Consider the following 25996-nt stretch of genomic DNA (forward strand, 5'->3'; position numbering starts at 1 on the left):
CACAAAGGTCCGTCTAGCCAAAGCTATGGTTTTTCCAGTAGTCATGGATGGATATGAGAGTTGGACTATAAAGAAAGCTGAGCGCTGAAGAATTGACGCTTTTGAACTGTAGTGTTGGAGAAGACTCTTGAGAGTCCCCTAGACTGCAAGGAGATCCAACCAGTCCATCCTAAAGGAAATCAGTCCTGAATATTCACTGGAAGGACTGATGCTGAAGTTGAAACTCCAATACTTTGGCCACCTGATGCGAAGAACTAACTCATCTGTAAAGACTCTGATGCTGGGAAAGATTGAAGGCTGGAGAAGGGGATGACAAAGAATGAGATGGCTGGATGGCATGTAGCACTGATTCAATGGACATGAATTTGAGTAAATTCTGGGAGTTGGTCATGGACAGGGAGGCCTGGTATGCTGCAGTCCATGGGGTCTCAAAGAGTTGGACATGACTGAGTGACTGAACTGAACTGAACTTGGGTGTGATGAGGCATAAGCATCAAAGGAAAAATAGAATGTTCCCCACCCTCATTCCCACCACCCCCTTGAGGAAGGAGTGCTACCATGAATACAAACTCAAGAAATGTCACTTGGCAGCAATCCAGAACTGAGACATGGCCAAGGAGCATGTCCATTTCTAGGATTTGACCTCCAATCCCAGAAGTGAGTAGTCAGCCAGATGTAGAAGTTGCTGGAGTTTCTTCAGATTTTCTTTCCTGAAAATAAAGAAAAATGCCTGTGTGAAAGGTCTTGACAATGCAAAGTTTTGTGAATGGATTAGCCACAGAAATGGCAAAGGATTTTCAACATTTGTGAGCTCAGGAAAACCATCTAAGGATTGCGGAGGCAGCATAATGCAAGGGTGGGGAGCATACGCTCTGTGATTTATCCATTTTGTGAAATCAGACAAGTTATCCACTTTCCTTGAGACTCAGTCGTATCTGTAAAATGGGTATAATACCTACTTCGTGAGATTGTCATTAACTCGAGGTGAATTCTAGGTCAAAGGAAAGACACAGATTCAGGTTTTCAGAAGGCCATTTCAAACTCATTGTATTTGGGGGACTTCCCTGGTGGTCCAGTGGTTAAGAATCTGCCCTGCAATGAGCAGGATGCAGATTCAATCCTTGGTCAGGAAACTAAGAGCCCATATGCCACAGGGCAACTTAGCCCGTGCCACAACTACTGAGCCCGTGGGAGCCTGCACACCACAACTAGAGAGAGTCTATGCACCGTAACAAAAGATGCCGGATGGTGCAATGAAGATCCTGCATGCTGCAACTAAGACCTGATGCATCCAAATACATAAATATTTTTAAAAAATCACTCTATTTTCATTGGCCCCATTTGTTCACTCACCAACTGGATGAAAGAATGTTTCTTGGATGCCTAATATACACACTATACCATGATGGATATGAAAGGAGCAAGTTCTCTGACTTGGTCCTCCAGACTTCAGACTCCTGACAGGACAGTGGGACAGTATGATAGCTCCACAAAGGCCCTGTGAAACTAAAGGCTAAACTATGTCATGCCCTTCTCTGCCCTCAGCATTCATGAAGAGGGACACCATGCTGGCTACATTGGCTGAGGTGGGATGTATGAAAGAGGGTCTGGAACACAGCCTGAAAGGCAAGATTTGGAGAAGTGGTGAGAGAAAAGAGCCTTCTTGGTCATGTCATCCAGATGACATGAACACCTGGGACAGGGGCTTAGTAAATATTTGCTGAGTGAATAAATGAATGAATGAAAGATTGAACAAATAAGCAAAGGCCACACCATTAGAGAACAGTGGGCACAGGCATAAGCCCAGCCTAGGTCGGCTGTGGAAACTGGAGAGTTGTGAGAAGCAAGATAGGGACAAGGCAGACTGTAAGAGGAGCTTTTGAAACAGCAGAATCTTCTGGTAGCAACACAGGGTCTGGAGCCTGGGTGACAGGGTTGCATTCGAACTCATCAATTATTGGCCACATGTCCTTGAGAAAGTTATTTAACCTCTTTCTGTGTTAGTGTCCTCATTCAAAAAAAAAAATACGGATTACATTGTTATCTACTTTACAGATTTTTTTCCCACCCCCATCCCTACCCACAGTGTATCTATAGTGTTATTTTTAAGATTAACTAAGATAATGTGTATGAAACCTAGACATGGAGCTTGGCACCTAGTAAGTGCTCCTACTGGAAAAGATGCTTTTGAACTGTGGTGTTGGAGAAGACTCTTTTTTTAAATGTAAATTTATTTATTTTAATTGGAGGCTAATTACTTTAAAATATTGTATTGGTTTTGCCATATATCAACATGAATCCACCATGGTGGAGAAGACTCTTGAGAGTCCGTTGGACTGCAAGGAGATCCAGCCAGTCCATCCTAAAGGAAATCAGTCCTGAATGTTCATTAGAAGGACTGATGTTGAAGCTGAAACTCCCATACTTTGGCCACCTGATGCAAAGAGCTGATTCATTTGAAAAGACCCTGATGCTGGGAAAGATTGAGGGCAGGAGAAGGGGATGACAGAGGATGAGATGGTTGGATGGCATCACTAACTCAATGGACATGAGTTTGAGTAAACTCTGGGAGTTGGTGATAGACAGGGAGGCCTGGCATGCTGCAGTCCATGGGGTTGCAAAGAGTTGGACACGACTGAGTGACTGAACTGAAGTGCTCCTAACTGTTCACTTTTCTTTATTATTGGTATTGGTTTTATTAAGGCATGAGAAGAAGAGTATGGATTCAATACAAAAACTATAGGAATCTACTGAAGCTCCTCAGAATGGAAAGTGGGAATGGGATGCAATGTTTTTGTGTTTGTTTTTTAAGAATATATTTTTATTTATTTTAAAATTTCCATTGGAGTGTAGTTGCTTTACAATGTTGCATTAGTTTCTACTGTATGGCAAAGTGGATCAGCTATATGTATACATATATCCCCTCCTTTTGGAGGATGTAGTGTTTTGTAAAGAATCATTTGGAAGCAGCATCCAACATGGTCAGAAGGGAGAGTAGGGACAAAGGTGCAGCCCCAGGAGCTGAGGAAGGGCTGACTAAGGACTAGAAACCACCCCTTCTGGAGAGGAGGAGGGCTGTCTTTTGCTCACACGTGTATGGCAGTTGGAGCCTGGCAGGTAGAGGTGCACAGAAACCCTATTAAAATGAACATCTCTACATGCTGCACAGGTCAAATAATGTCTTTCTGGAGCTCACAGGCTCAGCGGCAAACACTGTGGAACTCCTCTCAGAACAGTTTTAAAGCACTGGGAAATCCACTAAGAGTTGGCCTCTGGCTTTCTTCCTGGAAACAGACAAATGAACACATGTGAAAGGAAAGTCAGTGAATGTGGCCAGCACATACACAAAAACCAGAAAAAAAAAAAATCAGATTTTTTTTCATGTTTGAGGATATTAAAGAAAGGGGGAAAAAAAGCTTCACTTCTGTTTGCTAGCTCATTGGTCTGCCTGATTGTAACAGGATTTGAGGTCCATGTGAAGGAGAAAGGTGTCAGTCTGCTTTCGGTCGTGCTTCAACGTTTGGGCTTTCACCTGAGCAGTTGTGCTTCAACGTTTGGGCTTTCACCTGAGCAATGAGTTTCAGTTTTACACATCTTTTTCCTGATTTACATTTTCAGGTTCCAATTTGCTAGTCAGGATTGTCTCCATTACAAGGAACTAAAATGCTCTTCAAATTAGTTTAAGAGAGAGAGAGAATTTATTGGCTCTTGAAACCAGGAGTCCAGACACAAATCTGAACTTCAGGCATAGCTGGATCCAGGCACTCAGTTTCACCAGAAATCTCCTCTCTTGCTCTATCTCTTGGCTCTCTTTTCTGTGCATTCTCTGAGAGTGCAGCCCCTCTGAGAGTGTTAGAAGCACATTCTCAAAACAGACAAAAGGCTTTCTTTTTCCCAGAGAACTTTTTACTAAGAAAAGTTCCAGATTGGAGTCTTACTGTTTGCATTGGCTTGGGGTAAATTGCTTCTCTCTGAATGTGTGGTTGTGGCCAGGGGATGTGGCATCTTGGCTAGCTCTTGCTGTCATCTGGAACTGGGGGTAAGGCTAGCCATCTCTTAAACCCCATGTTGGAAAGTGCGGAAAGAACAGCTTCCCCAGGAAAATTGAAGTTTAGTTATCAGAACTAGGAAGAACAGATGCCTAGCAAACAAAAAACACAGCTGACCCCTACAGGCCACTGATACCAAAACCACAAGCTTATTGAAGAGTCCTGTAGGCACATGTATTCAATAATATGAAATTCAAGTATTATTCCAAAAGAGTAGCTTTGACTCTACTTGGGAGCCAACTCACTTTCTTCAATATTTCCAGGAAAATTGCATCCACTGGGGGGCAAACTCCAGCACTGAGAGGTTAAGCCTTGTTGAGATCATGGTATAGAACCCACCACTGGTTTTACCTAGGTGCACTCTCTTCTCTGGAAGGATTACTTCTGAGGAAAGTGCTTCAGAGAGTACTTCATGCTTTAAATGTGTTTGTACAGCACCTTGAGTTCTCAAGATGCACCACATAAAGGCGTGCAATTTTAATTGTGACTTTTCGAAGCACTGATTCCTAAAGCGGCCTGGCATTTAGATAATGATCTTAGAAACCCAGCCCTGGAGGAAAACACATTTTTCTCATAGGCTGTGACTCAACTGAGTATGAAGTTTTCATCAACTCTTATGAATCTCCCTGATTTCTGATATTTTGAAAATAAGGGGGAAAAAATCAGCACCTATAAATTTGAGATACTCAGTCTATATGTCTATTTGCATTTATATTTATTCAATGAACCAATAATTCATGGAGAAGGGAGCCACAGAGGATGAGATGGTTTGATGGCATCCCTGAATCAAAGGACATGAGTTTGAGCAAACTCCAAGAGAGATAGTGAAGGGCAGGGAAGCCAGGCATGCTGCAGTCCATGGGGTCACCAAGAGTTGAACACGACTTGGCAACTAAACAATAACAAATGATGATTTAGCACTTGATATATGAAGAATATGAACTCAGGGAAAACATTAAATCCACATATTCATTCAGCACATGTATTAAGTACCAACCACATGCCAGGGGCTGTTCTAAGCTCTGGAGATATAGGAATAAGCAATACAAAATTTTCAAAATCCTTGTTTATATCAAACTTACATTTTAGTAACTGTGTCCATTCATATACAGCTTTGGGTCTCCTCTGTGTCACTGACAGGGATTGTCATAATCACCAGTAAACATACAGGACAAATTCTTTGCGAGTGCTTCCTCTAAGACAAGGCTTTTGTCCAGTGCTCTGTGTACGTTTTCTCATTATTCTCTTCTTCCTAGGGATTAAAAACAGAATTCAGAGAGATGCACACACCTGTTTAAGAGGCCCTAGGAAGTAAGGGGTGGAGCCAAGATTGAAACTCATTTCTCCATTCTGCCTTTTTAAAAATTATTTTATTCCTTACGGGTGTATCATTTATTATTTATTTTTGACCATGCCACGTGGTATGTGAGATCTTAGTTCCCCTACCAGGGATTGGACCTGAGCCCCTTGCATTAGAAGCACAGAGTCTTAACCACTGGACCACAGGAAAGTCCCTTCACATCTGCCTTTTAATTTGTACCCTTTTCTTCAAGTGTGGAAAGAGGATGATGCGAAGTGGTGAGATTTTGGCAAACTGGAGAACAAGCTCTGTGCAAAGGGAGCCACTATCTAGCCACTTGGCACAAGGGAGTTGGCCCAGTGTGGCCAAGTCTTATGATTTTTTTTCAAGAGAAGCTAGCAAACAGAATTTTGATGTGAAAACCAGTTTTTAAAATACAGTGAAAGATAAACAAAATCTGTCTGAGCATTATTCAGGCCACAGGTCTGCCCTTCTATGAGAAAGCACCCCAAAACGAAAAGTGGGTAGAAAAATACAGCTCTGGGGGCTTGCATGAAGTAGTTGTCAGGTTGATTTGATAAGGCTAAGTTAAACAGGTGCCCCTGTTTACCAGTAAAGCAAAGTCCTTAATGAAAGTTAACCGTGAGGGAGCAGCTGGGGCGTTCCTACCCACTATCATGGAGGAGGCTGCAGTGAGCCATCTTAGGCTGGGTTGACAGGCCATGCTTATCTGAAACAGAAAATTTAACTTCAGGGCGGGCTCCATGTTACATCTGAGGCCCTAATAATGATGATTATGCTGTCAGCGCACAAGACGCAGTTCAAAATAATTCTCCTAAAAATTACATTCTGCTCGCTTCCTGGTGCTTCCTTGTCTCCCCCTGCCCCAGGACTCCCGCGCTCAGCAAGCCTTTCCTCTTACCCACCCCAGCGACTGGCAGTCACAGGACAGATGGTGGTCTCATCACTGGGGTAGTCTGAGACCAGAACAAGGCTGGTCACCTGTTGGTGGCAGTGCCTCTTCCTGTCCTGGCCTTTGGAGGGAGGGAGAGGAGAGCTTCCATATTTTAAAAAAACATTTGCACCATCAATAGGCTGAGACTCTACAAGACAATAGTTTTGCTTAAAATGAGTAAAGGAATTCCCATCTCCTGGATCTTCACAAGATCAGAAAACCTCTGTTTACTACAAGGATTGTTTCAAAAAGGAAAGTGAAATCTGGCACATGAAAAATCCCCTTTCTATCCGTTCTCAAGATAGTAACTCTGCAGACATATGCCACATGTATTCCATCACAGCACAACAGTGCTGTCGTGTGCTGGGGACAGATTTGCTGCTGCTGCTAAGGCTGCTGCTGCCACGGCCGCCTCCACCACCTCCTTCTGTTGCCTGGATAAAGCCGAGGCATGTGGCACTGCTGTGAGATTCTTAGAAGATCAGGCAATTTTTCCTGGCTGGGGCCCTACAACTCAGTTTGTACTGCAAGTCTCTAAATCCTACCTCTCCTGGGCCCTGGAAGCCTTGTTTTTGGTTTTTTTGGAAAACACACATAGTAAGGACTTAGACACTTTCTGAAAGGAATAGGAGAAGGAAAACTCCCCCATTCCTTACTTGAAAGATCATTTAAAAGAGGATGACTTCTCCCACTCAGGGAGGCAGGGCAGCACTATGGGTGTCCAGAGACCTGCATTCTAGCCCTGGTTCCCCTAAATCCTTGTTTTGGAACCCAGAACCATTTATTAAATCTTTTGGGGCCTCAATTTCCTCATCTGTAGAGTGGAAATAATAATAGGCCCAGACACACAGAGCTGTCGCAAGGGTTAAATGGTATGCGCATACCCATACCATTTATGGGTATGCCCATAAATGCATAGAACACATTCTCCAGGTCACGGGAGCCTCCATGTATCCCCACCATTGACCCCCGGCATCCACACCCTAGGAGAGGGTACAAATTAAAAGGCATCTGCTTCTCTTTGGCCCCACCACTAATTTTTCTGTGGCTCCTTGGTCAGGTGATCAGGAGTTATACATGATGACCAGGGTCACTCTAGTACAATTCTTTAAAAAAAAAAAATTATTGAAGTATAGTTAATTTGGGTTTTCCAGGAGGCATGAGTGGTAAAGAACTCACCTGCCAATGCAGGAGATGTGAGACAGGGGTTTGATCCCTGGGTTGGGAAGATCCCCTGGAGGAGGGCATGGCAACCTACTCCAGAATCCCATGGACAAAGGAGCACGGTGGGTTACAGTGCATAGATAGGGTTGCAAAGAGTCGGACACAACTGCTACGCCTTAGCATAGCATGCACAGCACATAGTTATGCAGTTTACAATGTTATGTTTAATTTCTTCTGTATAGCAAACTGACTCACTATATATTCTTTTTCACATTCTTTTTCATTATAGTTTATCACAGGATATTGAATCCCTGTGCTGTAGAGTAAGGCCTTGTGGTTTGCTTCTAGTGCAATTCTTTAGCTGCTGCAGGGGAGACCTTGGTACCAACTACACCCGGGGCCTTATTTAAGTGTCACCTTTACCTGAATTTCTGGGCTGCTTTGGCCACAGGCCAGAGGGGAGGAAGCCTGTCTACCTCCTGCTCCAGGCCCCTCCCTGGAGAGGCCAAACTCAAAGTTTCCTGGGTGTGGAGTCCACCTCCATCAGAGAGGGAGGGGCACTGTGGCCATTCAGTTTCCTCGGCTCCAGGCTAGACCCATTGCTTTTTTTTTTCCATATTTTAATTTTAAAAAATATTTTAATTTTTATTGACTATATGAACTTATAATATTTGGACATAGGTGAAAAATATATTGTTGAAATTCATTTCACCTGAGCTTTTTACTTTTAATTAAAATTGCATGTATGATTTTCATTATATTTCTATTGGAGAGCGCTATCTTAAGGTGTCCTGGACGAGCCTGTTCTGGGATTCCCTGGTGGCTCAGTAGTAGAGAATCTGCCTGCCAAGCAGGAGATGCAGTTTTGATCCCTGGGTCAGGAAGATCCCCTGGAGAAGGAAACAGCAACTCACTCCATTATTCTTGCCTGGGAAATCCCATGGACAGAGGAGCCCAGCATGCTACAGTCCATGGAAGACTCACTGCTTCTGAATCACTGCGGCCAGGGCCTAGGAATCTTCAAGTAACAAACCCTCTGAGGGAGCAAAGCCTATAAAAGTTAGCATTTATGGCCCTCTGGTCCCTCAAACTCTGCAGATGTTTTCCTTAACCTGTCTCTCCTCCGGTGTCCTGCTTAACTGGGCCATTGTCCTGCAGGGAAGCCAGGCCTTCAAGCTACAAACCTGAAGTCCCCTGAGTCTGGGATCATCCTCATCACCTCAGAGCAGAGTTTGGCCCTTCTCTCCTCCCCCTATCCTCACCCCCCAGACCTGTTCAGGCCTTCCCCTTGATTTCACACCAGAACCAGTGGTCTTGCTCTCACCTGTCTAATCTGGAGGTCTTGATCTGGAATGGACACCTGGCTCTAATATTCCCATATTTAAAATTCTCCAGTGGTTTCCCATTCTGCAGGATCCAGTCTATGAGGCAGTTAAAAGCCTTTCTCCTCAGCCTCATCTCTCTGGCCACTCCCCTAGAAGGAAAACTCCAGCTGGACTTATCTAATACCCAGATCTTTGAATTTTCCATGGAGCTGCTTGCCTCTGGGCTACTACAGACACAGCACCCTTCACTGGAACAGTCTTCTTTGCTACTCTTCCTTCAAGTCTGAGCTGAAATGTCACCTCTGGTGAGAGGTTGTAAATAGAACATCTGTCACCTTCCCAGATGTTCTCAGGTAGTGCTGACTACTCCCTCCTCTTTCCCTGTACATGCCCTCAAAATATCACCCATGACTCTGTATTGCCTTTATTTGCTTGTATGTTTCTGCCCCTCTAGACCCACGAGGGATTTCCATCTCATTAATTTCAAATTCCAAACCTTTATCAGGGTTGATAAGGTCCAGTATGATATGGCTCGCACCTACTTCTTCACCCCGACTCCTATCACTCTGCCCTACCCACTTCACCCCGTCACTCTGGCCTTCAAACTGTTTCCAAGATTACCAGACTGCTTCCTGTTCTAGGTCACTGTTCTTGAAGTGACCTTTTTCTGGCATGGCCTCCCCTAGATCTTTCATGGCTGTCTCTCTTGAGTGCTCAGCCACTTTAGTCGTGTCCAACTCTTTGCGACCCCATGGACTGTAAACCCAGCAGGCTCCTCTGTCCATGGGGATTCTCCAGGCAAGAATACTAGAGTGGATTGCCATGCCCTCCTCCAGAGGATCTTCCCAACTGAGGGATCGAACCCACGTCTCAGGTCTCCTGCATTGGCAGGCGGGTTCTTTACCACTAGTGCCACCTGGGAAGCCCCTTGACATCCTCCTCTCAAATGTCACCTCCTCAAGAATCACTTGGCCAACCAATCAAAAGTAATCCTCCCTCCCTCCATTGTCTCTTGTATACTATATTTTCTTTCCTTCATAGCACTTACCATAAGCTATAGTTAATTCATTTTAAAAATCAGCCCTATTGGAGTACAATTTGCATATGATAAAATGCACATGTTTAAGGTGTACAGTTATGTGAGTTTTGACAAATAGCCAAATATTTACCACTCTACTCAAGACATAAAATATTTCCATAATCTGTATAATTTTCCTGATTCCCCCTTCCAGTCAGTATGCCCCCTCCCCAGGGCCAGCCCCAGTCAATCTCTGCTCTGCTTTCTGTTCCCATAGCTTCATGTTGCTTGTTCTAGAACTGCATTTAAATGTAATCATCCAGGGAGTTCTCTGGTGGTCTAGTGGTTAGAATTTAGCACTTTCCCTCCTGTGTCCCAGGTTCAATCCCTGGTCAGGGAACTGAGATCCTACAAGCTGGGCAGAGGCAGCACCCCCTAAAAAGAACAGTGTAAATGTTATTATCCACCAGCATGTACTCTCCTGCCTGGCTTCTTTCACTTAGCATAATGTTCTGGAGGTCCATTCATGTTGTAGCAGTTATCAGCACCTGTTTCTTTTTATTATTGAGTAGTAAGCTATTGTATGAATATATCTATTTGCTTGTTGATGGACACCTGGGCCATTTCCATTTTCAGGCTATTACGAATAATGTTGCTTTGACTTACAGACACAAGAAACAAACTTATGGTTACCAAAGGGGAAAGGAGTTGGGGAGGGATAAATAAGGAGTTTGGGATTAGCAAATACAAACTATTACATATGAAATAGATAAACAACAGGTCCTACTGTATAGCACAGGGAACTATATTCAATGTCTTGTAACAAAATATAAGGGAAAAGAATCTGAAAAAGAATATATCTATATCTATCTGAATCCCTTTGCTGTATACCAGAAACTAAAACAGCATTATAAATCAAGTATACCTCAATTTTTAATTATCTAAATAAATAAATAAAGCTGCTTGGACTATTTGTGACAAGTCTTTGTGTAGACATACATTTCATTTTTTTCAGCTAAATACTTGTATTAGAGATTGCTGGGCATATGGTAAGTGTATATTTTACTTTATAAGATACTGCCACATTTCTTTCCAAAGTGATTTTCCATTTCACACTCCTGCCAGCAAGATATGAGTTTCAGTTGTTCCACATCTTTGACAACACTTATTACTGGTCTTTTAAATTTTAGCCATCCTAATAGATGTATGGTGTTATCTCATTTGTATTTCCCTAACAGCTAATGACATTAGACAGCTTTTCATGTGTTTATGGAATTTGTGTCACTTCTTTTTAAAGTATTTGTTAAAATCTTTTGCCCATATTTTATTTTGGTCATCTTCTTAATATTGAGTTATATTTCTTTATGGATTTTAGATACAAATTATTTGTCAAAAATGTGATTGCAAAACTTTCTTCTAGTTGGCAACTTACCTTTTCATGTTCTTAATGCTGTCTTCCAACTCACTCCCCCTTTTATAATTAGTTCTTTCCATGATCTGAGAAATCTCTGCCTATCCCAAGGTCATGTAGATTTTCTTATGCTTTCTTCTACAAGTTTTAAAGTTTTCTTTTTAAAAAATTTAGTTCTTTGATCCATCTCAAGTATGTTGTGAAGTAGAGACTGAGAGTCATTCATTTCCATATGGATATTCAATTATTCCAGCACCATCTGCTGGAAAGTCTATCTCTTCACCTGTAGTTACTTAAATTTTAATTACTGAAGTTTTCATTTAATTATTTGTCTGTCCCACTAGACTGTAAACTCCGTATATTTGTTCTAACTGAATTTGGGCTCTTTTTCACCACTGCTACCCCCTTGCAGGGAGAGGAAACAGAGTAAGGTTTACTCAGCAGTTAATTTTAGACATGACCCTGGGAACAGGAGTGGGCTGTGGGATGGGAAGGAAGGAAAGCAAGACATATGCAGTAGAGTTGGTGGCCACCGTGGGGCTCAATCCAGCGAGGACCTGCTGAGGAGCAGCACAGAGGGCACCTCAGAACTGTCCACCGAGCATCACAGCAGCGAGCATACATCCACCAATACCAGGCCTATGGGTCCAGGGTTACCTCGGCAGGGCTAACTCACCCACACTTCCAGACCATCATGCTTGAGCCCAGATACAAGCAAGAAGGCACACGTTGTGGGGAGCAGCTAAGCCAACCTGCTCGAAGCTGGTTGCCATGGCAATGGCTGAGTAATGGGTGGGCCAGAAGCATGGGAGAAGCGTCACGAAAGGTCTCCGACCCACAATCATTCAACAAATACTTATTGTCTCCTTTGTGCCAAGCCCTGTGTTAAGCACTGGAGACAGTCATCAAAAAGCCAACAGGAGACAGACAATAAACAGTTTGGTAACTGATACAGCATTTTATCAAGCAAAGTACTATGAAGACAAATAAAACAGGGTAGGAGAACTGTGAGGCTGAGTGCCAGGAGGAGGTTCCTTTGGACCATCAGGGAAGGCCTCTGAGAAGCTGATATTAGACAGAGAGTAAATGGAGTGAGAAACTGAGCCACATGTATACGGAGAGCAAGAACATTCCAGGCAGAAGCAGCTTAGGGTGTTAGAGAAACAACAGGGAAGTCACTGCAACTGGAGCTCAAGGCACAGAGGCCAGGAGAGAGGGTCTGGCAGGCCTCAGAAGTGAGTTTGAACTTTATTTTGAGTGTGGTGTGAAGCCGCTGGGGGTTTTAAGAAGGGTCATGGCATAGTCTTATTTACGGTTTAAAAGTTGTGCGGGCTACCATGACACATGTATTAGAATGGCTGAAATTAAAACAAAACTGCTAATACCCAGTGGTGGCAGGAAAGCAGTGTGTCTGCAGCTCTCGTATACTGCTGGGGGGATGCAAAGTGGTAGAGCCAGTTGGCAAAAGGGTTCAGTCATTTCACATAAAGATAAACAAAGATAAACTTACATTTATCATGCAACCCAACAATCCCATTCTTAGGGATTTACTGGAGTGGAGTGAAGCTTATATTCACAAACCTGTTACACGGATGTTCACAGTAACTTGACTTATAATCACCAAAAAACTGGAAACAATTCAAATGCCCTTCAACTGGTAAAAGGCTAAAAGGTGGCAAATCCATGTAAAAATACTACTTAGTAACAAAAAAGGATAAACTACTAATCATACATGCAACAACCTGGAAGAACCTCAAGAGCCTTATGCTTAGTGAAAAAACTGAATCTCAAAAGGTTACATATTGAATGATTTCATTTATACAATATTCTAAAAATGACAAAACTATAGAAACGGAGATCAGATTATTGGTTGCCGGGGTCAGGGAGGAGGACCAGGGAGGCATGAGGCGGGAGTGAGTGTCACTACAAAGAGTGAGCATGAGAGAGTTCTTCCATGATGATGTAACAGTTATCCATCTCAACGGGCTGTGGTAGTTACAGGAATCTCTACTCTGGATTTACGTGCATAGAACTACACACACAGCTCCCCCACACAAATGAATGCAGGTTACAAACTGGTTAAAACTAGGGAATTCCCTGGTGGCCCAGTGGTTAGTACTTTGTGTTGCTTTCATTGCAAGAGTGAGGGTTCAGTCCCTGGTTGGGGTACTAAGATCCCATAAGTCACGTGGTGTAAGGTCTTTTGTCTAGTTAACAGTAATGTACCAATGCAAATGTCCTAGTTTTGATATTTTACTGTAGCACAATATAAGATATCTGAGACTCTATTATTTTTGCAGGGTCCTGTGAGTGTATATCTATTTCAAAACTAAAAGTTTAGAAATAAAACTCTAGCAAGTGCATAAAAAAACTATAAAAGGCTTTCTCTGAGATAGGGGAGATCTGCAAATGATGAAGAGCAGATGGCATTTGGGAATGTATTGTCAGCCCTCTTAGGTAAGATAATGTATGGTCAGCACTCTTTCTTTTTGGGGGCGAGTGGTTTGGCCACACCTTGGGGCTTGTAGGGATCTCAGTTCCCTGACAAGGGATTGAACCCACACCCTCTGTAGTGGAAATGCAGAGTCTTAACCACTGAGCCACCAGGTAAGTCCCACATCACTCATTCTTAGGTGATATATGTTGAAGTGTTAGACATGAACTGTTGTTCATTTCTTACTTACTTTCAAATGGTTCAACAAATACATACCTATTGTAGGTATGTACATACCTATTGTAGATGTCATTTTAAAATACAGCAAAATGCAAACAATTATTGAACTAGGTGGTACGTTTATAGGTATTCACTTCATTATTCTTTTAAATTTGTATTGAAAACATTTTATGATGAAAAGTTGAAAGAAGGAGAAAAGGGATGAATTGCTGATATGTGCAACAACAATATGGATGACTCTCAAAAGCATTGCAGTAAATGAAAGAGGCACAAGGCTGCAAATTGCAAGATTCCATTCTGCAATTGGAAAAAAAGGCAAAACTATAAGGACCAAATCAGATCACTGGTTTCCAGTGGCTGGGCTTGGGGGAGAGGTCTTATCACTAAAGAACAGAAGAAAAATTTGGTGTGGGGGGGCATATTCTATTATTTGATTGTGATGTGGTTACATGACTGTGTTTGTTGAAATTGATAGCTCTATACACTCAAAATGGTAAAAATTAATGTGTGTAAATTATACCCTTCCAAAAGGGAAGTATCATGTGTAGAAGAACCATTAAAACACAAGCTACTGAAGATCTAAATATAAGACATAACACCATAAAAATCCTAGAAGAGAACATAGGCAAAATATCCTCTGACATAAATCTTACCAATGTTTTCTTAGGTCAGTCTCTCAAGGCAATAGCAAAAAAAAAATCAAATAGGACCTAATAAACCATAAACAAAAAGACAACCTATAGACTGGGGGAAAATATTTGCAAATGATGTGACTGACAAGGGCTTAGTTTCCAAAATATACAAACAGCTCACACAGCTCAATACAAAATAACAAACAACCCAATCAAAAAAGGGCAGAGGACCTAAACAGACATTTCTGCAAAGAAGATATATAGATGGCCAATAGGCACATGAAAAGATGTTCAACATTGCTAATTATCAGAGAAATGCAAATCAAAACTACAATCAAAACTATCAGTCAGAATGGCCATCATTAAAAAGTCTACAAATAATAAATGCTGGTGAGGGTGTGGAGAAAAGGAAGCCCTCCTACACTGTTGATGGGAATGTAAACTGGTGCAGCCACTATGGAAAATAGTATGGAGGATACTCAAAAAACTAAAAATAGAGTTGCCATATGATCTAGCAATCCTGCTGCTGCTGCTGTGTCACTTCAGTCGTGTCCAACTCTGTGCGACCCCATAGACAGCAGCCCACCAGGCTCCCCCGTCCCTGGGATTCTCCAGGCAAGAACACTGGAGTGGGTTGCCATTGCCTTCTCCAATACATGAAAGTGAAAAGTGAAAGTGAAGTCGCTCAGTACTCCTGGGCATATACCCAGACAAGACTATAATTTAAAAAGATACAGGCACCCCTATGTTCATAGCAGCACTACTTACAATAGCCAAGACACGGAAACAATCTAAATGTCCATTGACGAGGAATGATAAGAAGATGGAGTATTACTCAGCCATCAAAAAGAATGAGATAATGCCAGGTGCAGCACCATGGATGGACCTAAGGATCAGCATACTAAGGAAAGTAAGAAAGAAAGTCAAATACCATATGGTATCACTTATATGTGGAATCTAAAGTACACAAATCAACATGTCTACAAAACAAAAACAGACTCATAGGGAGAACAGACATGTGCTTGCCACGTGGGCATGGAAGAGGAATGGACTGGGAGTTTAGGCTTAGCAGATGCAAACTATTGCATATGGGGTGGATAAACAACAAGGTCGCATTGTATCACACAGGAAACCGAATTCAATATCTTGTGACATACCATAATGGAAAAGAATATATATATACACACATACAACTGAGTCACTTTGCAGAACAGAAGAAATTAACACAACATTTTAAACCAACAATACTTCAGTAAAATAAAAAAAAAAATAAAATTACAATAAAACACAAGCTGTACTGTGCTTAGTTCCTCAGTCATGTCTGACTCTTTGCGACCCCATGGGCTGTAGGCTGCCAGGCCCGTCTGTCCATGAGAATTCTCCAGGCAAGATTACTGGAGTGGGTTGCCATGCCTTCCTCCAGGGGAACTTCCCAACCCAGGGATCGAACCCAGGTCTCCAGCATTGCAGGTGGATTCTCTACTGTCTGAGCCAGCAGGGAAGCCCAAGAATACTGGAGTAGGTAGCCTATCCCTTCTCCAGGGTATCTTCCCAACCCAGGAATTGAACTGGGGTCTCCTGCATCGCAGGCAGATTCTTTACCAGCTGAGCTACCAGGGAAGCCCAAAACACAAGCTCCTGGGGGGCAAAGATCTTATCTAAGTCTCGTTTGTTTTCCTTATAACACAGCTAGCATCTAATAAGCACTGAATAAACATTAGCTCATATGTGCAGTAAGGTTTCCCCCAATAAAACCCCTATAGTCTGGGGAGCCTCAGCTGTGTAGGCTCTGCTCTATGGCTCTATGAGTGACATGGCCTTGTCTTACTCACATAGGTTTGATGTATTTCCTGCTGTATTCTTGGGAACAGTGAGGTCCTTTGGTCTCATGTATCCTGATGCTCTCTGTGGCCATCTGAGGGGCCAGCAACAACCCCAGGAAGGGGCACTGCTTCAACAGAGACCCAGGAAAAGGTGTTTACCTTTCTCCTGAGACTTGTAAATCCAAATCAAGCTTCCTTCTCCATGTGGCAAAGACTAGCTCATTTTACATAGAAAAAAGAAGTTAGAAATTCTCCTCGCAAACATCAAACGCTAAACAAACGTGACACTTAGTCTTCCAACATAATAACATTGATAACCACTATCTGCTTTCTCAGTGCCAAGTTCCTTCACAGGCTCTGTGTTATCCTCATTGGGCTTGAATGTGGTGGCTATTGTTAGCAGCCCCATTGCACAAGTGGGATAACTGTGACTCAGAGAGGTGAAATGAGTTGCCCTTGCCACACCCTGGGGTGCTCTGACAACCAACCCTAGGCCTACTTACCTGCTTTACTATGTTATCTTTCATGGAGCATCCCCAGCCCCGCTCCCTTTCAGCCACTAGCCCTACCCCTACCCAGGGAACAGCCTTTATGCACAAGCACTGTGGGTCCAACAACACTGCAAGGGACCTTGGGACTCTTCTCCTGGCACAGAATGGAATGTTCTCTCTGCAGTGGGTGAGCAGTGGCGTTTAGGGCAAATATGGAAGGCAAGGGGTGGGTGGGGGTGAAGGGAGGGGAAGGGAGGGGAGAACACGCAGAAAACACCAGATGCTCTCTCTAGGTTTAAAAAAACACAGGCATTAGGGAACACAGATTTTTATCAGGCTGTTGGGAGGGAGGGGGGAGGGGAAGGGCAGGCTGTAGAGGAAGTCAGGGCTCCCATCCAGACCTTAGAACTGGGTCTGGGGCCCAGTGATAATGAAAATAAGGATGGTGGATGATGACAATAGTCACAGATGCTGTGTGCCAGGTGCTAAGATAAGCACTGCACACGAGTGATCTCAGGTAACATTCTCAGTAACTCTTCAGACTTAACTACTATTATTTTCATTCCCTTTTTTTCAGATTAGGAAACTGAGGCCTAGAGAGCACATACACGAAATCACGTATTTTCATACATCAGGCTCATGTACATTCATTGGATCAGGTCAGGAAGGACACATATTACTCTAACAGGAGCAGTTATCTGAGGTGGGGGAAGGGGGTGAGCATGACAAGGGCGCGGAGCTTTAGCATTTTAATTGTATCGTTTCATATTTTTTACAAGGGAATGTGTATCCCTGTGTGTGTGCTGAAAGGAAAAAAAAAGGGAAGGAGGAAAGAAGGAAAAAAGAAAGAGAAAAAGGTGGGCGGTACTAAAGACTGTGTCCAGGGATCCCGCAGCTCATTCGAAGCCGGTTCTCTCAAACTGCAGATCGTAGCCCTTAACCGCTAGGCAGCAGTGGTTTTCAAACAAAGTCCTGAGTTCTTGTCCCCAAACTCCTGACAGGGAGTAGCCAGGAGGACTTCTGAGAGACGTCGGCCCCTTGCCCCAGCCGCCCTCGCTGGGGATTCCCCGCGGGACAGGACCAGTCGTGCGTCTCAGCCCCCGCGGGAGCCCAGCGCTCACGGTCCAGCCCCGGGGCCCGCCCACTGTCACCGAGCGGACTCCGGGCCAATCAGCCCCGGGTGATGCCACGCCGGGAGACGACAGCGGCAGGAAATCAAGGTCAAGGCCCCGGACACAATGGGGCCATTGTCGGTCTCCAGTCAGTTGACTTTCAAGCAGCAGTTCCCCATCCACCCTCGCTCCTTCCCCCCATTCCCGCCCCCTGCCAGGAAGTCACCCAAACCCACTGCCTCCTTTTCAGTCTCCGCCCGAAGGAAGCCGCATTCCGGATCCTACCCCAGACCCGCGAGGCCGGGCGGCCCCATGCGGGGGCCTGCTATGTCCACCAGGTGGCGACAGAGCACTGCACTTCTGAAGGCGGGCAGCGAGGCCGGGGGCCGGCGCTCAATCACCCATCAGGGCGAGTGGGCACCCAGCACTTCCTGTTTTATCCAAAAAACCAAGTCGCATTATGCTTTCCCTCACCCTTACTCTGAGGTCTCCGGACCTGAAATTTCAAGGCCTCTTCTGTCAGCAAACGGCCCGTAGACTACAGCACTTTTCCTTGATGGAGAGGAAAGCCAAGTGGGAACCTCTTTACTCCGCAAATCACAGCAGGTGAAGCCTTTCCGATCTGGGTTATCAACTGGCTGATTGATTGGTTGTCGTTTTGTCGCCAAGTCGTGTCCGATTCTATGCGACCCCATGGACTGTAGCCCACCAGCCTGCTCTGTCCATCGGATTCTCCAGGCAAGATTACCGGAGTGGGTTGCCATTTAGTGCATAATAATAAACATCATCTCCAAAAGGCCTTGCTGCTCCACACCACGCCCCCCCCCTTCTTGTAAATTATGTTCCCCCTGTTGTTGTGCCTTAGAATCCGCTGTAGTTTTGCTTCTTGTCATGTATCACAACTAGTAATTGGACACGTTTGTTTGATTCTTTTCCACGTGGGTATATGCTCCAGGAGAACGGGTACCAGGTCGACTTTTGTTTGCAAAGCACAGGATCTGGCGCACAGTGTTGCTCAGTCATGTCCAACTCTTTGCGACCCCATGAACTGCAGCATGCCAGGCTTCCCTGTCCTTCGCCATCTCCCAGAGTTTGCTCAAACTCATGTCCATTGAGTCAGTGATGCCATTCAACCATCTCATTCTCTGTCGTCCCAGCATCAGGGTCTTTTCCAATAAGTCGGCTGTTTGCATCAGGTGGCCAAAGGATTGGAGCTTCAGCTTCAGCATCAGTCTTTCCAATGAATATTCAGGATTGATTTCCTTTAGGATTGACTGGTTCTATCTCTTTGCAGTCAGAGGGACTCTCAAGCATCTTCTCCAACACCAGTTTGAAAGCATCTATTCTCTGCACACAGTAGGTATTCAATAAATATCTACCAACATAGGGGCCTCCTTGGTGACTCAATAGTAAAGAATCTGCCTGCCAATGCAGGAGACATGGGTTCAATCCCTGGTTGGGGAAGATCTCACATGCCAAGGAGCAAGTAAGCCCCAGTGCCACAACTACTGAGCCCATGCTCTACAGCCCACCAACTGCAACTACTGAGTCCACATGGAGCAACTACTGAAGCCTGGGCACCCTAGAGCCTGAATTCTGCAACAAGAGAAGCCACCTCAATGAGAAGCCCGAGCACCACAACTAGAGATAAGCCCCCGCTTGCAGCAACTAGAGAAAAGCCTGTGCAGCAACGAAGACCCAGTGCAGCCAACAATAAATAAATACAATTACAAATATTTGTCAGCATAATAAATGAGCTGGGCTCCAGCTGCCTGGCTCCACAATCTCCCTTCCACCCCGCATATGATGGGCAGTTTTACACATATCACTTAATATTTCTGAGTTTCAGTTTCCTCATCGGTTGACCCAGTGGAAACTCAGGCCCTTCCTGGGCCAAGCAAGTGGTCGGATAGGAGAAGATTCAAAACAAGTGCACCCAGTACACAGGCTCCTCCTGAGACCTTCCATCCTCACTGGGTCACCAGGAGACATACCCACACCATGCCCCAGCCCTGGGGAAGGAAGAAGAACCTTTCAAGGAGGTGACCAAGAGAAGCCCGCCACTGACTCAGAAAGCCTAGGAAGAGGATCCTGGCAGCGTTCCAGTCCCCATTGCTATCAGGGAATCTTGCAGCCCCTCGGCAAAGTGGGCTGGGGAGTGAGCCAGAGGGTCTGAGGGCCCAAACACATAAGCACCCGCACTTCACACACTGGGATAGCTGAGAGCACAGACTCTGGAGGCCTACCCCAGCTCTGTGGCTTACCAGTGTTGGCAAATCACTTTCCTTAAGCCTCAGCCTCCTTGCCTATAAAATCGGGGAAATGATAATAGCGCTGAACTCCTAGGGTGGTTTTGTGGATTTAGTGAGCTAACACAGAGAACATCTTGCACACTGTGGGCACTTATTAACATCAATGTTACTACCATTAAACACTCGCTCTTTAGCTCCTTTATCATAAGGTTCCGCCAGTTTGGAGATAAGGAACCTAAGACCCAGAGAGGTAAAGTAACTTACTCAGGGTTCCAGGATTCAAACCCAGATTTGATCTCAGAGCCTGTGCTCTTGGCAGGTGAGGGAAGTGGTCCCAGGTGCTCGAGGCATGATGGGGTCAGAGCAGGCAGTAAAGGAGAGGGAAGGAACCCCGCAGGGCAGGTAGGTGCTGAGGCCACCTATAGAGCCTGGCAGGCCAGCCTGAGCCACAAATCTCCTCTCACAGCACCCCCAGGAGTTTGTGGCCCTCACTCACCCACGTTGTCCCATTGGGCTTGGGCCCCTCCTTCTCTCCTCTTCCCTCCAGAATTTAGTCGTCTTGACTAACAAAAGTGACCATGGCTACCCTGACACGTGTGTGACGCTTGCTGGTCAGGCCAGGGCAGTCAGTGTGCCAAGTTGAGCTCAGGCCCCCTCCCAAGTGCCAGGGCGCACGGGCTCTTCCACCCCAGCAGTAGAGCCATCCTGCTTCCTCCCCTGCTCTGCAAAGGTAGGCCAGGAACTGGGGCAGAAATGAGCTTGAGGAAGAAGAGGTGAGAAGGGCTGCAGAGTGTAGAAGATGCTGTCCTGTGAGGCCTTGGGTTTGGGAGTAAGTAGGCATGGTGGGGAAGGGAAGAGGCAGTCCAGCTTTGCCTACCCTCCAGAGTCAATGAGACCAAGTTTGAGTCCAGATACTGTCACTTATAAACTATGTGACTTTGGGAAGCCATAACTTCTCTGAGCCTCAGTTGTCTCATCTGTAAAATGGGGTTATTAAGCTCACTTGAGGTTTATGGGGACTTCAAAAACTAATGCTTGAAAAATGTGGGACCACAGGGCAGACACCTAGTCAGCTCTCCATACATGATCTCCTTTGCTGCTGCTGCCGTAGTTGCTACTACTGTTACTGATGACAGCTTGCGGACAAGGCCACGCAAAGAGTTTGGCCAACCTCTGGAAGACGGTCAGCCAGGTTAGCTGGGGGAAGCTTCCTCCTTGCCTGGTCCCACTGATAACGACACCAGGTCCTTGGACCGGAAGGAGTCCCCCACCCCTTCTGCACCCCTCCCCCCAGCCTGTGAGATGGCTTAGGGACCTCTTGTCCTGAGGCAACCTGGTGTCTCTTCCTTTCCTCTCACTGCTTCTCTAACTGTTGCCAGTGCCTGTGCAGTGGGGGGTGGGGTGGGGTCAGGCTGGGGTTAGGGGGGGCCAGGGGTCGAGTGTGTAGAAGGCTGAAGGAGCTGGGGGGCGGGCAGTGGATAGAGAAGATTCTCCAGTGTATAAAGAGGATGGGGCCACTTCTACCTCAGGCTGAAATGAGGTAATTGTCCCCATACCCTTCCATCCCCTTAGCTCTTTTCCTAAGCTTGATGCTGTTGGCAAAGTAAAAGAATGGAAGCTTTAATGAAGAAGTAAAAATGACTTTTTTCCAACAACAGAATCTCCAGTCCAGGTGGCCATCTGACACCCCATTTCCAGGGCTGGGGGCCGCTGCTCCCATATCCCAGCCTGTATCCTTGCTCAACCTGAGAGCAGGTGGGGCTGGGCCTTGCAAAGGTAGCTGTTCGGGCTTGGGCTCAGGCTGGGACTGAAATCCTGCCCTTCAGCCCTTTTCCTAAACACTGGCCTAAGTAGGGCCCATCGAGAGGCAGGATGGCTCTGGAGTCCCAATCCTCAGGCAGGGTCTTTTGGCCCCTCCAGCAGGTGAACCCCACCAGCTCTATTTCCATTCTCCTAACCTCCATCCCTACCCAGATCCCCCAGAATCTGGGGAGGGAAAACTCTGGGCCTCCTGCCTGCTGAGGGCCTGAATCCCTGAGGACCTGTCAGCACCCCTGGGAACTGGCCTGAGAGGACAGGTGAGCTCCCCAAGGAGACTGGCCCCTGTGTGTGGAGCCTCTGGAGTTCATGATCTGATCTTTGATTAGGCTGGAATGTTCCCAGTCCAGTTCTCAGCAATGTCTAATGTCCAACAGGAGAGACTGTGGGAGGGTGTCTCTGGTTCCTCAGCTTGGAAACCCACAGGCCCTGTTTTCAGGGTCTGTGACTTCTGACCTGCCCACCCACCCTCTCCTCCTGCCTCTGCTCACCTTCCCCCCATCCCCCTCCCCATTTCTCAGCAGCCCTCAAAGGGCTTAGGCTTCCCTGGGTGTTGCTCTTGTGGTCCCCTCTGCCTCTACCTCCAGTCATCCGTCTGTCTCCCTGATTTAATTTTTACTATTTCATTAGGACTCCCCGCCAAAGCCTTGCTGACCCCTCCCCTCCCTGCTGACCCAGGTGAGTGTCCCTCCACTCTGCCATATGCTAGTTCCAGAGTACTTGCCTTGGAAAGCATCTGTCCCCTCTCACCTGCCCCGGGACAGGGACGCTGCCATCTCTGGACCTACATGTAGAAGGGCTCAACTGGAATTGATTAATGAGTGGCAGTCACATTTAGGCTTTAGGTCAAACACCTTATGTACAGAGAGAATGCCTCTCCCCTCTCTAACTCCTGGGATTCAGGAGCCCTTTCTTTTCTGCTAAACCCTCCCCACTGGCTCCACTCCCATCACCACCTGATAAAGGCCATGGAGATGATCCAGCCGAGGAGATGACACAAGGCTACACAGCAGCTGAAGGACCCAGGTTTCCCAGCTGGAAAAGCCCTTGACCCTAGTCCCCTCTTCTGTAAAATGGGTAATAGGATGGCTTTAAAGACTGAATGTGATAATCCCCATAAGAAGCCCCTTTCCCCTAACTGGTGACTCTCTTTTCCAGAGGCCTTGATCTCCTCTGGAGAGGGAAGGGCAGCTCTGGCACCCATCCTGCTTGCTGCAGCTCTACACCCCTCACTCCTGCCCTGTTCCCTCCCCAGGGCCACACTTTCCCAGAGTGCAGAAGCCAGGGCTGCTCCGGGACATGGAGCAAACGCCGGGGAGGGGCTTCAGTGGCAAGTTTCTGCCCATGTGTCTGTGTTTGGCTTTGGGTTCGGGGGGTACCTCTGGCTCCACAGATGTATCCTTATTCCTAAGCCCACCTGCCTGCCAGATGCTTGACCCTGGGAAGTCACCACCTAAGCATAAAAGAGAGCACAGGCATCTGGGGAGCTCAGCCCTCAGGAACAGGTGAGCTGCCACCTTCCTACCCTGGCATCTGGAGCCCTCACTGCCCACCCTCAGGCCAGCGTCCTCTAGTCTGTGGAGGGGCAGGATGAACTTGACTGGGGTGGAGGCCAGCTTGGCACTCACCCCTTCTCTCCAGTGCTTCTCCTTCCCCCAGCTCTGGGCTCTGGGGGATGGTCTGTAGGAGGGAAAGAAGGTGTGAACCCTGGAGGCACAGAGACCTCAGTTTTAATCCTAATTGGTTGTGTGTGTGGCCAAATGACTTCATTTCCCTGGGCCTCAGTTTCCTAAACTATAAAATGGGGGTGACAGGAGCAGTTCTTTCTGAGAAAGTCGTAAAGATGAAATAATATGACCCACGTGGTTCGTGCAGCTCAGAGTGCCCCTAACAAGTGAGCAATACATAGTAATCTTACTGTTATTATTACCTGTCCCTTGCTGTGTTCCCACCGTCTACTCAGGATACCTTAATGCTGTCCAAACTAATGGAGTTGGAATTCATTCAACATTTATAATGCCTAAGGGACTTGCCTGGTGGTCTAGTGGCTAAGACTGCGCACTACAAATGCAGGGGGGCTGGCTTCGATCCCTGGTAGGGGAACTAGATTCCTCATGTGGCAACTGAAGATCTTGCATGCCTCAACTGAGACCCAGCACAGCCAGATAAATAAATATTTATAATACCTTAAAGAGGTGTTCAGTCAACTGAATGAGAGGAAAAAGGGGCCCACCAGCCTCTAAGGCATGGGGTGCTCTCCTTTCCTGCCCCAACTCCTGCCTGGAGCCCCAATGACCCTGCTGCTGGCCTTAGCTCTTCCATGTCTAAAAGCTCTGGGAGCTCTTGCCTCACTTTCCTGATGTGAAAACTCAGGCAGGAGGGCAGCCATGCTACTCAAGGCCCAAGTGCCCTGGCTGGGACGCATGCCTGGCTAGGACGCATGCCTGGCTAGGAAGCGCTAACAAGGATCATACCTTTGTTTAATGCCTGCTTCCAGCTTTCCAAAGAGCTGATTCTAGGACTTTCCTCTCCACAGACACGACTCACGGACAATGATACCAGCAGGGGAAGTGGCCTCTCTGTGCTGGGGTCTCAGGGGCGACCAAATCCAGCTATGGCGCTTTGTAGCCGCTGAGAAAGTGGAGTGGCCAGCAGAAGGGAAGGGGGAGGCTGAGAGCCCCACATCCCCAAAGACCTGGGCCGCAGAGGGCGGCCGGTGTGCAGGGCACTGCCCTGGGTCCCAGGTTCGGGCCTCATCCTGTGGAGCACTCAGGGGCTAATATCTAGCACACCTGTAAAGACACCAGGAAGCAAATGAAGAGGCCACAGCTGCCTGTGGGTCTAGGCCACCTCATCCGCCCCCTGCCTGCTAACCCGTGGCAGCGGCATAGGTACTTGTGTGTCAGCTGAGGGGGCCTGGCATTCCCAGCAGGCCACCCTGGAGGTCTCTCTTGGTGACACCAAGAGGCCTGAGAGAGACTCTGCCCAAGGACTGAGGCTAGTTGGAGCTCAGGAGGCTGGGACACAGCGGCTCCACAGCCTGAAACCCCGCCCTGCCACTGGCCTAGAAACTTCAGTCAGTGGCCACAAGGGGCGCTGTGGCCTCCTGCTACCAACTGGCAGCAAAGGAAAAGTGCGTGGCATCCTCAGGGAGAGAGGCTGGCAGAATTCCTGGGTGTTGGGGGTGAGGGATAGGGTACAGGGAGGGGCCTTCTCAAAGCTCTGGGGTCATGTTTCAGGAGGAAGATAAGCACCATACCAGGTTCTGCGGGGGTCTGGGTCCCGGTCACTCCCCTCCCACTTACCCTCCCCCTCAGATTGTATCCCTCCCCCTCACCGCTTCACAAGCATCCTGTGATTCTCTTTATCATGGCTTATAATTCTCTATTTGCCAGATGGCTTGATTAATGTCTGTATCCCTTACGGACTGTGGATCTACAAGGTGGCACTATTAGGATGGCCAGCGCTGTGCTTGTCTTTGCTGTCTCCCTAGCAGTTGGCACAGGGCCTCATTCATTTGGTGAAAGAATGAGAATAAACTCCTTTATCAGACATGGTGAGCTATCTAAGGGCAGGAATGACTTCATGTATTTTTGTACGCCCAACCTCTGCCATAGTGCCTGGCACAAAGTAGGTACCCACTAAACAGTGTGGGACAGAAGACCCTCTGTGACTAAAGGTAGGCCAAGGGGAACCTTGGCAGGTGTATTCCTGTCTACCCCTTCCCACTTGCCAGGTAGTGAGGACATGGCCTTCTCCTCTGGGTAGGTCTCCTGGGAACAGAGGACTCCCTGACAGAGCTGGGCAGTGGGAAGGGTAGTGCTGACTTGAGAAGAGGACAGGATTTGAGGCCTTGGGTGGGCTGAACTAGGGGTGCTCTTCCAGCAAGTGAATGGGGAAACTGTTGGAGGCATACGTGGCAAGCACTCACCTCTGGGTAAGCTCAGAGAAGACAGAGCGGCAGCAGGGTAG

The 25996-nt window shown here is 46.5% G+C and overlaps 1 long non-coding RNA gene across 1 annotated transcript; it reads right to left on the bottom strand.

The window, feature by feature from the left end:
• Positions 1–581: 581 nt before the first annotated feature.
• LOC120863577 lies at positions 582–20740 on the bottom strand. The gene is made up of 3 exons (XR_005721030.1): positions 20703–20740; positions 5132–5301; positions 582–710 (listed from the first exon to the last, which is right to left on the bottom strand). It is a non-coding gene; the product is annotated as an uncharacterized LOC120863577 (long non-coding RNA).
• Between the last annotated feature and the right edge of the window lie 5256 nt (positions 20741–25996).

The sequence above is a fragment of the Oryx dammah genome, unplaced genomic scaffold (genome assembly GCF_014754425.2).
Source record: "Oryx dammah isolate SB20612 unplaced genomic scaffold, SCBI_Odam_1.1 HiC_scaffold_5, whole genome shotgun sequence".
NCBI lineage: Eukaryota > Metazoa > Chordata > Mammalia > Artiodactyla > Bovidae > Oryx > Oryx dammah.